The sequence below is a fragment of the Lactuca saligna genome, chromosome 8 (genome assembly GCF_052625555.1).
Source record: "Lactuca saligna cultivar CGN05327 chromosome 8, ASM5262555v1, whole genome shotgun sequence".
Lineage (NCBI taxonomy): Eukaryota > Viridiplantae > Streptophyta > Magnoliopsida > Asterales > Asteraceae > Lactuca > Lactuca saligna.
The window spans coordinates 118,514,001-118,526,064 of NC_136424.1; positions in this window are offsets into that span (position 1 = coordinate 118,514,001).

Below are 12,064 nucleotides of genomic sequence, written 5' to 3' on the forward strand. Positions count from 1 at the left end.
AAGGTAACTATCCATATGCAAAAACAGCAAGAAATCCCGAGATAAGCATTATCTGACGAGTTGACTCGTCGAGTCAAGCCTGGACTCGTCGAGTCACCCTGGACTCGGCGAGTTCAGCTATGGACTCGGCGAGTCCAGCCTCTAGAACACCAAACAATCGAGTTTTTTAGATATACAAAGCATCAATACAATTGAAACCATCCTAGGCTCTGATACCACTGATGGGTTTTGGTCATAAGACATCCTATGTGCTCATACAAACCCTAATGCTTGGATCTAGGTTTCTCTATTATACATGCTTTGAATCCAAGACTATAAACCCTAATTCTAGCATATGGAAATCGACATTAGCATATAATTAGGTTTAAGGTGTTACCTTGATTGTTGTGTAGCAATAACAATCCCAATTCCTCCTTGAATTGACTTTGGAATGCTTAGAGTCACAAGTGTCACTCCTCTAATGGTTCACAAACACCAAGAGCAAATGGAGAAGGTATAAAGAGAGAGGAGAGAGGTTAGAATTCGTCCTTAGGACTTCTTGGGAAGGGATACACGAATTCATAAGCCTTGGGGTCTATATATAGGTGTAGAGATAGGGTTTCAGTCATTATCCTTATCTAGTTGCTTATCCACACAACAACCCATAAGATAATCCTTGAATCCTTATCATAGTCGAATTCTAAGGCCTTATCACCTTAAATTCGTTCACCCTAATAATAAGATAATCCTTACCTTATTTTGTAACTATCACATAATTACAAATCAGCCCCTCTAGTTTAATTAATTACACTTGATCACAAAATTAATTCCTAATTAATTATTGATCAATATTAATTAAACAAATATGATTTCTCCTTTAATATATTATTCTTATAACATATTAATAAATCATAATAACCTCTCTCTCTTTATTTATTTCTCCAATCAAGTTGCTTTGGTGAAGGCAACCCAAAAGGACCATGCACCATCGGGTCAAGTACATACCAAAATAGTAATGGACTTAGACATTAATCCAACAACTTTCCTCTAGGGAGTGAGGATTGAGGGTATGAGTATGTTAGCAGGTATTGTTAAGGCGATGTGATGATCCTATGAGACAAATACGAGTAGGTGTGGAAGGTAGTATGGGCCCATACTACTGAAAGTACAGGACCCGTACGTGTAACAAGCAAGTCACAACCCCTAGGGCTTTGTTAGGAATTGGTTCCACATTATGATATGCGTGTTATCTGATATCCTCCTAGTTTATTTTCAGTATGGTGACTACGCGTCGAGTTGAGGCTGGGTCCGGGTCGGGATTAGGAGCTGGCCGTCAGGGTTAGTCAGCTGTGTTAGATGATAGGATCAGGGATATCCTGTAGGAGGAGGTTGTTGCTCTTTTCCAAGATCAATTTCCAAAGATGTTTGGGTATAATAGGACTGCCATGATTGAGTACTTTGATGAGAGCTATCCTTCTTTGTCCGAGGCTACTGTTGCTACATCCACTGTACCTGTTTGCGGCTGCATGGGTTGCATTGGGTCGAGTTTTTCAGTATCAAAATTTCGATATGAAGCCCCCAACTTTCGATGGGATGCAAGACCCGATCATCACCATAAGGTGGCTATCTAATGTGGAGGGTGTTTCTTCACTTGTTCTTGTACAGCTGACCAGAAGGTCAGGTGCGCTCCGAACCTTCTGAGGATCAGAATGAAGGATTGGTGGAAGCTTGCTACTAGTTCATATTATGTAGAGCAGAGAGTGTTTGTGGCTTTGCAGTAGTTCTCTGAGATGTCATGAATAGAAAGAGTGGATCACCTCTCTCAAAGTGATATTCATAAGATAATAGGGTCGCATATCTCTCCCAGTCTTAGTGTGGATTTCTTTTATAAAGCTCCTCTCTTCACCATCTTTTGGCTTCCTGGTTTAATGGTGCCAAATCAAAATCATAGTGTGGCTTTCTTAGGATCATGCTAGTGAGTTGTGCTTACTGGGACAACAAAGCTGCAAATTGTTTGGCTGTGGAGTGACTCTTCTGAATCTCCTCTTCTCTATCTCCCATTTTTTTGCCTTCGGCTATTACCAGCTGGCAACGCTTGGCCCAACATTGGATTTGTTTGAAAACAATACAACCAAGGTAGTGTTCATTCAATCAAAGCTTTTATTCCCTAGCACTAATGACTCTCTTTGGAAAAAAAGGAATGTAGGGAACAAGTCTATCCTTTCCAATGGTTCTTGAAAGCTCTTAATCCCCGTTTCTCCCATTTTGATTCTCCTTCTCGCATCAGTTCTGCATCAGATAATGAGCCCATGCGCAAACTTTCTCTTTTATTGGCGCCTGATAGGTAGGCTATTAGATTGAGTCGAAAGCCTACCAACGCATAAAGGTTTCGATTCGAACGAGAGCCCAAACGCGGGAGGTGAGAACATCTTGATCGAAAGCTCCACTATTCTGAATAGTGAGAAAGACTTTTTCTAATTTGATCGATCGCTCCCGATATGTGCCGATGGTGGAGTGTGAGAGGTTGGACCAGGTGTACCTGGATTTGAGAGAGCGGTCTGAGACAGTGACAGAAATTACCAGGATGTTCATAGAGAGGGCTATGTTTTGTCCTGAGTTTGCTGCATCTGAGCAGGCTTAGATGACCTATTACTTGATCATGCTCAAGACGGAGATCATACAATTTGTTTCCACCCGATGCTATGGTACTTTGCTAGAGATGTAGGAGGCGCTAGGCAATGTGAGATTGAGATTGATTTGTAGTCGAAGGAGCAGAGGCTGGCCCCTGCGCAGTCACAGCCTGTGTTAAAGCGGTTTAAGATTGTTGATGTTAGATCTGGGGGCCGGAAGGGTCGTACTTGTGGGAAGTGAGACAATATGCATTAGGGTGCTTGCAGATCATTTTCTGGGTGCCACAATTGTGGCCAGCAGGGCCATATGGCGAGGGATTGTCGCCTGCAGGCCCTAACACTCAGTTCCAGGATTTGTTATCATTGCGATCAGGTTGGCCATGTGAAGATCAACTGACCATCGATTGCTACTAGGTCAGCGCATGCTCCTATGCCGGATACTTTGAGGATCACTGATGGGAGTCACGGCACGGAAGAGCCCCGAGGGCTCAAGGTCACGCTTTCCAGCTTACTTTCAAGGAGGCTAAAGCAGCTCCAGATGTTGTGACTATTATGTTTCTATCCATTATTATGTTTCTTATGTTTTATGTTATGTTTATCTATGTGCCTCTATTAGGTACGTTTCTAGTGAACTCTTTGCAAGCTCTTGTGTTGATTGACTCGGGTGCGAGTCGGTCTTTTGTGTCTCGATCGTTCACTGGGGAGTTTGATATGGCCATTGTGGAGCTTGAGTTTCCGTTGCAAATTTATATCGCCAACGAACACGTGGTTTATGAATCATCAATATTTCAGGGTTGTGTTCTGGATATCTTCGGGGTACCTTATCTCATAGATTTGATCCCTATCCCTATGGGGGATGTTTGTGTGATTGTGTGTGACATCCCCCTTTTCATGGCCAGAAAAGACCGATTATGTTTATGCTTTATAAAAATCATAGTACCCTTTTAATAAAAATGTTGTGTAATTTTTTGCCAGAAAAACATGATAAATACGTTATCAAAGCATTTCCAAAGAAAATATATTTTTTTATTTATTTTAAAACATTGGGATGTCATCGTCAATACATAAACATAAGTATAAACAGAACTTACATTCATTATCACTAATGATTTACATCTCCTTAATCTCTCAGTGAAATGAAACTTCATATCGACACCTGTGATACGAATAAACTGAGTGGGTCGGACTTGGGAGCCTTGTGAGCACATAGGGTTTTCAACCCATAATAAATAAGTTTATTAATTTCATCAATCAACAATAACCCGATTACCCATTCCCGTTATCCTCTCATTACGTCCCTAAACACCTATCATAAGGGACCTGGCCTAAGGATCATCACCGGGATGGACACTACTGCTAAGGGGATTCCTCAGTAATAAATATCCTTAAGGCAACCATGTGAGGGATGGAGTACACCTGGTGAGCACATAGTTCAAATAAACACGTAGTTCAAATAAACACCTACAGGTTGCGAGCCTGCTAGCGTTCCATTGGACTGTCTAGAATAGTCTTTAGTCGTCATCTATACTCCGCTAGATGACTAGATCATCAATAACATCTATAACGAGGTCTCTCATCATTTTATTTTGTCACACAGCAACTATTACATCTACCCATGTTTTACCCAACACATTTTGTAGATATAAAATACATATACAGTTTAAATCATTTAAAACATGTATAAAATTGTTCATCCAGCATAGATAGCAAGTATACAGATAATATGCACACACATCACGTAATTTATATAAAATACTTCATATCTATGTGTAATCTGAAAGTAACTATGCACTCACTTGATAAGGTGGTGACTCGGTACTCGGACAACGCTTCGTTTACTTTAAAATAATTTCTTTCGATGAAACCTAGTATTATTACCACTAGATTTTAGTCTAATATTTACCGTGACTAATTATTATTATTATTATTATTATTATTATTATTATTATTATTATTATTATTATTATTATTATATAAGTGTTTATACAATACTTTCCAACCACTATGTACAGACAGGGGTCAGACATAAAACATCGGAGGGCAGGATCATTTTGGCATATAGCTCTTCTAAAATCCAACAACCCTATACGACCTTTTAAACCAGATTCCCCGTACCGTGAGCAGTTAAAAAGATATTATAACGACACTTATATAATTCATAATAATAGCTCAAATATTTATTATAAGTTCATAGTAACAATACTAATTTTTAAATATAAAGTATATTTAAAATATGGTAAGCATAACTTACTTACAAGGGGATTTTAGGTAGGAGTCGGGCTCTACAGGGGCAGAACTTCGTCGCCGAATCTTTTTAAGAAAGATTCGTGCATCGCTTCAGCGCTCACCTTACTATACTAAAACTATAGAAAGAGAAGTCGAATCACGAGGGACCAAAATGCTCGGGGGATAAGAAGAGAAAGACTCTTGAATCAAGAGAATGGTGTAAGAAATATGAGAGCCAAAACCTCTTATTTATAGTAATTGAATTTTCAAAAACTACCCTCCATAATTACTTAATGACCTTATAGTTATAAAACAACTAAACACCTATTTATAATACTATTTTAAATAGATTTAACGATATTTGTACTAAACTAATATCGAAAGAACTCAATATTAGTCTTATAATGACCGCATTGTCGATACCTTTCTAATGATATATATATATATATATATATATATATATATATATGTGTGTGTGTGTGTGTGTGTGTGTACGTATATATGATTTACACTTTATTTTAATACGTACATATGCTATTATAATTTGTAACTAGTTCATACGAACTCCATTTTGACGTTATTTATATCCACGCGTAGGTGGAGACGTACTCTACAACTTTCATTTAGAATCCGTCAGGCTAATTTTGACATGATTTTTAAAGTTATATTTTTAACAGGCCGGGACAGGATTGGTTCGTTAAAATCTCATAACTTCTTCATCCAATGTCCATTTTCGTTTGTCTTTTTATCGTTACACTACTAATAACAAGATCTTCGATTCTCATTTAGCTTGTGTTGGCTAAAAACCGCTCGATCTAGTACTCGAACTTCGGACTGTACACCGTTAAGCCGAAACTTCAAAAAATCATAACTTCCTCATACGAAATCAGATTTGGGCGTTCTTTTTATGGACGCTCTCAGGTTAACATATTCTACGACTTTTATTTAGATTACTGAGGCTAAAAGTCTCTCTATCATAAATTTACTATTTACATCTTCCCGGTGCCGTGCCGTTTCCATCGCGAAACTTCGACGGGTCATAACTTCTTCGTTAAAACTCAGATTTCGGTGCTCTTTATATGTACGAAACCCTTGAGACACATTCTACAACTTGGTAAAGATTATTTATTCTAAATAATCTTTTGTCTAAAAGTCGTTTTCGACCCCTATTATCTCTAAATTGACTAGCCCGGATCTATGGGCGTTACATTTATCTCCCCCTTAGGATGATTACGTCCCGAAATCATCAATGAAAAAAATACTCACATGATGACTCCATACGTTATCTATTCATCCTAAGTAATAACCGTAACTTTGATGTTTTTCGAATGAGTATCGAACTCTAAGACTTCCTGACTGCAGGCGGTGCCCGATCCGCTCTCTATCTCATGGTAGACTTCCAATCATGATCTTGATGTCGCGATCTCAATCTTTATTGGAGACTCCTTTTTTAACAAACTTGAGATAAGTTTCTTCCTTCGATTATAATATACTGATTGGTCATGTTCTAATTACCTCTCATCGTATGATCGATTTTATTTCAATATTCCATCTTAAGTCAGATGCTACCTCGAACTTGATTCTCTGAACCACATAACATACTCAGCGTAGTCAGACTCAAATTGATATGAACACTAGGGTCAGAATAACAATCATCTTCTTAGTCATTACCGAAATGATGGTAACGACATACATGAACAAAACAAAATCAATTACTAGCTTCTTGGTAACCTTGTGACTTTCCCCGATCCAAGTGTGAGTCATGTGCTTCTAGTAGTATATGCATCTACTACCTTTCACACTTACTCATACTCGTCCAAGTATTGTTTCACAGTTTTCCAAGTCACCATTCTAGAAAATCACATAACAGTTTAACACAGCCGATAACAAAACGAAGATTTTATTATTTCTTGAAACTATTACATAGGTGTTCATGTTCAACCTATACTATGCCTCTAATAGGCTATACTGTGTGGTACTATCTACACGTCTACTTCATAGATCCTTATTCCTGATCCCTTTCATTGCCATCTGCTTCGTCAATGATCATATGGAACGCTCTTGCCTTTGGTTTTGGTGGAATGTTGGGCGTTGCCGCATCTTTATTCTTTGGGCAATCCTTAGCAACGCCCTTCTTCATGACATTCATAACACATCCTTTTGCTGGTGGTGCACTCGTTGGCATAATGCCCGGTCTTCCCACACTTGTAGCAGGTCACCTCATTGCTACATTTCCCGAAGTGCTTCTTCTTGCACTTCTCGCACCACTTCGCTTCATTTCCTACTCCGAACTTTCCTGAACCAGACTTGCTCTTCTTATTGGGTTTAGCAGACCCTTTAAACTTCCTTTTCTCACCAACCTCAACCTTGCTGGTGGCTCTTCCCTTGATCATATCCTCCACAGATTTGGCATCCCAAATAGCTGCCTCCAGAGTAGGTGTTTGACGCACTGGCACCGCGTACTCCCATGGAAGTCCCTTTGCATACTTGTCGATTTTCGTCAGTTCATCTGGGACAAGACGCACGACAAACTCCATCTTCTCTGTGAAGCTGTTGGTGCATTCGTCAATTGACATGCTTCCTTGCTTCAATGTCAGGAACTAGTTCTCTAGCTCGAGCAGGTTTTGGGATGAGCAGTACTTGCGTTTGAACTGCACCAAAAACTTTGCCCATGTAAGTTGCAGGGGCTCATTGGGGCTCAAAGTCTTCCCCAGGGTATTCCACCAGTGCACAACACCTCCTCGGAACTGACGTATTGCAAACGTGGTCTGTAACTTGCCTATGCAACCACACGTCATGAAAGCTAACTCCATCTCCGAGATCCAATCCATGACTACGATCGGATCTTCCTTTCCAGTGAAATTCGATGGCTTGCAAGTCAGAAAATCCTTTTACTTGAATCCATTTCTCTCGACTCCGTCATCTTGATTGTTCCTCCTAATTACTGGCGGATCAGCTTGACCAACGGTCCCACTGTAGTTACCTCCTTCTGACTGCGCGTCATTCAGCTCGGGCTCTACGATTGGTATGGTAGCTTCCTTTCGATTTTGTTGGAGTAAACTTCTGGTTTCCTTCATTTGGCGATCCAACATCATCTGGATCATTGCCTGCACTCCGACCATCTTCATTGTCTCAGGAGTAGCTACCACAACGGGCATTTTCTTAATTAATGGAGGTTGGTTTCTATTTCCATTCGCATTCCCGGCTCCACTGCGGGTTCTCATCATTTTGATCTTTACACCGAATAGGGTGAATTTAGATCTTTACTTAGGATAGACGTTTAAATCATCCTTACCCCTCCGAAACGTTTATATACTAGTTCTAATATCGTAGTCGTACGTTTAGAATCCTAAACACATATGGTTTCCAGATCCAACCGGCAACAAACCATAGATCCGAAAAAATAACAACATATCAGGCGCAAAGCATTTAGCACATAAAAGCATTTTCCGGCATAATTCCTAAAATAAGCTAGTGCTCACATATAACAATCATTGCTTAGCATTCTAAGTTTAAGTCTAGAAATTTCCTACAAATTCCTAGTTCACTTAAACTAATGCTCTGATACCAAATGTGACATCCCCATTTTCATGGCCAGAAAAGACCGATTATGTTTATGCTTTATAAAAATCATAGTACCCTTTTAATAAAAATGTTGCAGAATTTGTTCCCAGAAAAACATGATAAAAACGTTATCAAAGCATTTTCGAAGAAATGTATTTTTTTTTTTATTTTAAAACATTGGGATGTCATCGTCAATACAGAAACATAAGCATAAACAAAGCTTACAATCATTATCACTAGTGATTTACATATCCTTAATCCCTCAGTGAAATGTAAATTCATATCGATACCTGTGATACAAATAAACTGAGTGGGTCAGGCTTGGGAGTCTGGTGAGCACATAGGGTTTTCAACCCACAATAAATAAGTTTATTAATTTCATTAATCAACAATAACCCGATTACCCATTCCCGTTATCCTCTCATTACGTCCCTAAACACCTATCATAAGGGACCTAGCCTAAGGATCATCATCGGGATGGACACTACTGCTAAGGGATTCCTCAGCAATAAATATGCTTAAGGCAACCATGTGGGGGATGGAGTACACCTAGTGAGCACACAGTACAAATAAACACGCAGTTCAAATAAACACCTACTGGTTGCGAGCCTGCTAGCGTTCCACTGGACTGTCTACAATAGTCCGTGGTCGTCATCTATACTCCGCTAGATGACTGGATCATCAATAACATCTATAACGAGGCCTCTCATCATTTTATTTTGTCACACAACAACTATTACATCTACCCATGTTTTACCCAACACATTTTGTAGATATAAAATACACATACAATTTAAATCATTTAAAACATATATAAAATTGTTCATCCAGCATAGATAGCAAGTATACATATAATATGCAAACACATCACATAATTTATATAAAATACTTCATATCTATGTATAGTCTGAAAGTAACTATGCACTCATTTGATAAGGTGGTGACTCGGTACTCGGACAATGCTTCGTTTACTATAAAATAATTTTTTTCGACGAAACCTAGTATTATTACCCCTAGATTTTAGCATAATATTTACTGTGACTAATTATTATTATTATTATTATTATTATTATTATTATTAATATTATTATTATAATAATTATTATTATTATTATTATTATTATTATTATTATTATTATTATTATTATTATTATTATTGTTATTGTTATTGTTATTGTTATTGTTATTGTTATTGTTATTCTTCTTATTATTATTATTATTATTATTATTATTATTATTATTATAATAACGTAAAATACGGAGTCTAAACGAAAGTTTTAGATCTCGTCGATAGCTACACGTGGATATAAAGAACGTAAAATACGGAGTTCGTATGAACGAGTTATAATTTATAATAGCATATTTACATATTAAAATAAAGTATAAATCATATAATGCATTAAACTATATTAAGGTCATAATCATCAAAATTATTTAGTTGCTTACTTCATTATTTCTCATAATCCCTTCTAACGTAACATCACTTGTGATTGTATCATACTTTTATCATCTCATCATCAAATCTTTTGTAATCGATGGTCATTCATATTTAAATCATTTTCTTTGGTAAATATCTTATAATTGTTTATTCTAAGTGCATACAGGGAAGTAACTGATGAGTTTTGAGCATAACAAACAAAATTCTTATGTGTGCATGCAACCCTAATTCTTGATATATGTTTTCTCTAATTGAACATAAAAATTTGAACAACAAATAAGAAACCCTAACACTACTAGCATATTTTCGAAAATATGATTAGGGTTAGGAAAACATACCTTAATTGTTATTGACAAATAACAAGAATCCTTGTGTTGTTGAAGCCTTGAGATCAAAAACCACAAATTTCGCGTCTCTAGTGGTTCACACCCAACAATAGAAATATGATGAAAAAGGAGAGAGGAGAAGGGAGCTAAGGATTTCCGACTATCTCTCTAGGTTAATCATTGGCCACGGATCATAAGGGGTAAGGATCAAACTACAATCCAACAAGAATGCCCTGGATAACCCAAATCTGAATATAATAATAATATTTCAAATTGGTAATTATCCATCTCCTTATTTATCCACATGAGATAATCTAGAAACCCTAGATTATCCATATAGAATCCATCCAACCCTTCCCTATGAAGGTTCTAGAGCTTCTCGTTCATCTATTGAACAATTACACTTTAGACCCTGCATTTTTAATTATTTTTTTAATCCCAAAATTAATTATAATTAATTTTTGATTAAATATTAATTAAATATTACTATTTCTAATTAATATATTATTCTCATAACATATTAATAAATTATTTATTTTAATTTATTAATCAAATAATAAATTCAATCTCTCTCTCCAAAAGGATTGTGCTACTATCAATTCAAGTATATACCAATTATAGTTATGAACTTAGATACCTAATTCAACAGTCTTCCACTTGGATAAATCTAATAACTATAATTCCCAGTACAACTTCTAAAATGATCAGCAAATTGTAGCTCTCACAATCTGCTATCAAACTCTGATCCAGTCAGATACATGTCCTAAGATAAGTGATCATATAATCCTTCGTTTTGCAATATATCATGTGGAAAAATGGCATGGAACAGAATCAATCTCATTTTCCAATGCTTTGTTTCTCGATTTCTGATTTGTAATGACAAATAACTACTAATTGAACACATGAATTTAGTCCTGGTCGGGCCCGACACTATAAGTCAACACCAAATCATCTAGTGGCCCAAAGATATCTCTTTTCCCATTAAGGAAAAAGGGACATATAATCTTTGACTTATATGCTTGTACTATTTACTTACCAAATCATGCACAACAATATGTTTTATAACATCAAGTTACTGATGTGTTTACATATTATCAATGCACAATTGATTTGTAAACCACAACTAATATATTTTTGCTTAAAGATTATAATATATTATCATCTCAGAATTAATCGTGATAAATTCCATGAAGTAATTCTCTGAGCGTGGGTTAATCTAATACTTAAATTCTCCACTTCAAAGCCCTCATGAATATTATAGCAAAACTATTGTTATGTCTAAAAATCTTTAGACAATCTACAATCCAATTCATGAGAATCTTGATTCACTGCTTACTTCCAAAAGTATGATCGACTGTGGATGTTTGAATAATCTAATTATTCTGAATGTAAAACATGCAAAATGAAACACAATAATAAACAATTGAAAAAGATAGTAAACAATACTCATAAATAATTCTCCATTACTTAATTATCACAAGTAATTACATTTACTTTGTTACAAGTACCTAAATACCTATCTACCTACTAAAACTAATATCATCTTTCAGACCAATGCTCCCTGCATGTTGAACGTGCTTAATACTACTCAAACCCTTTATGAGGGGTTCTGTAGGATTTTCTTCAGATGATAGCCTCTTCACAACGAGGTAACCTTCTTCAACTCTATGTCTGATGAAATGGTACTTTCTATCGATATGTCTTGATCTGCCATGATCTCTTGGTTCCTTTGTTAAGGAAATCACTCCTTCGTTATCATAGAAAAATTCCTTCGGCTCCTTGATGGATAGAACAACTCCAAGGTCTCCAATGAAGTTTTTCAACCAAATAGCCTCCTTCGATGTTTCTCTTGTTGCTATGTACTCTGATTCACGAGTAGAATCAGTCACCATCTCCTGTTT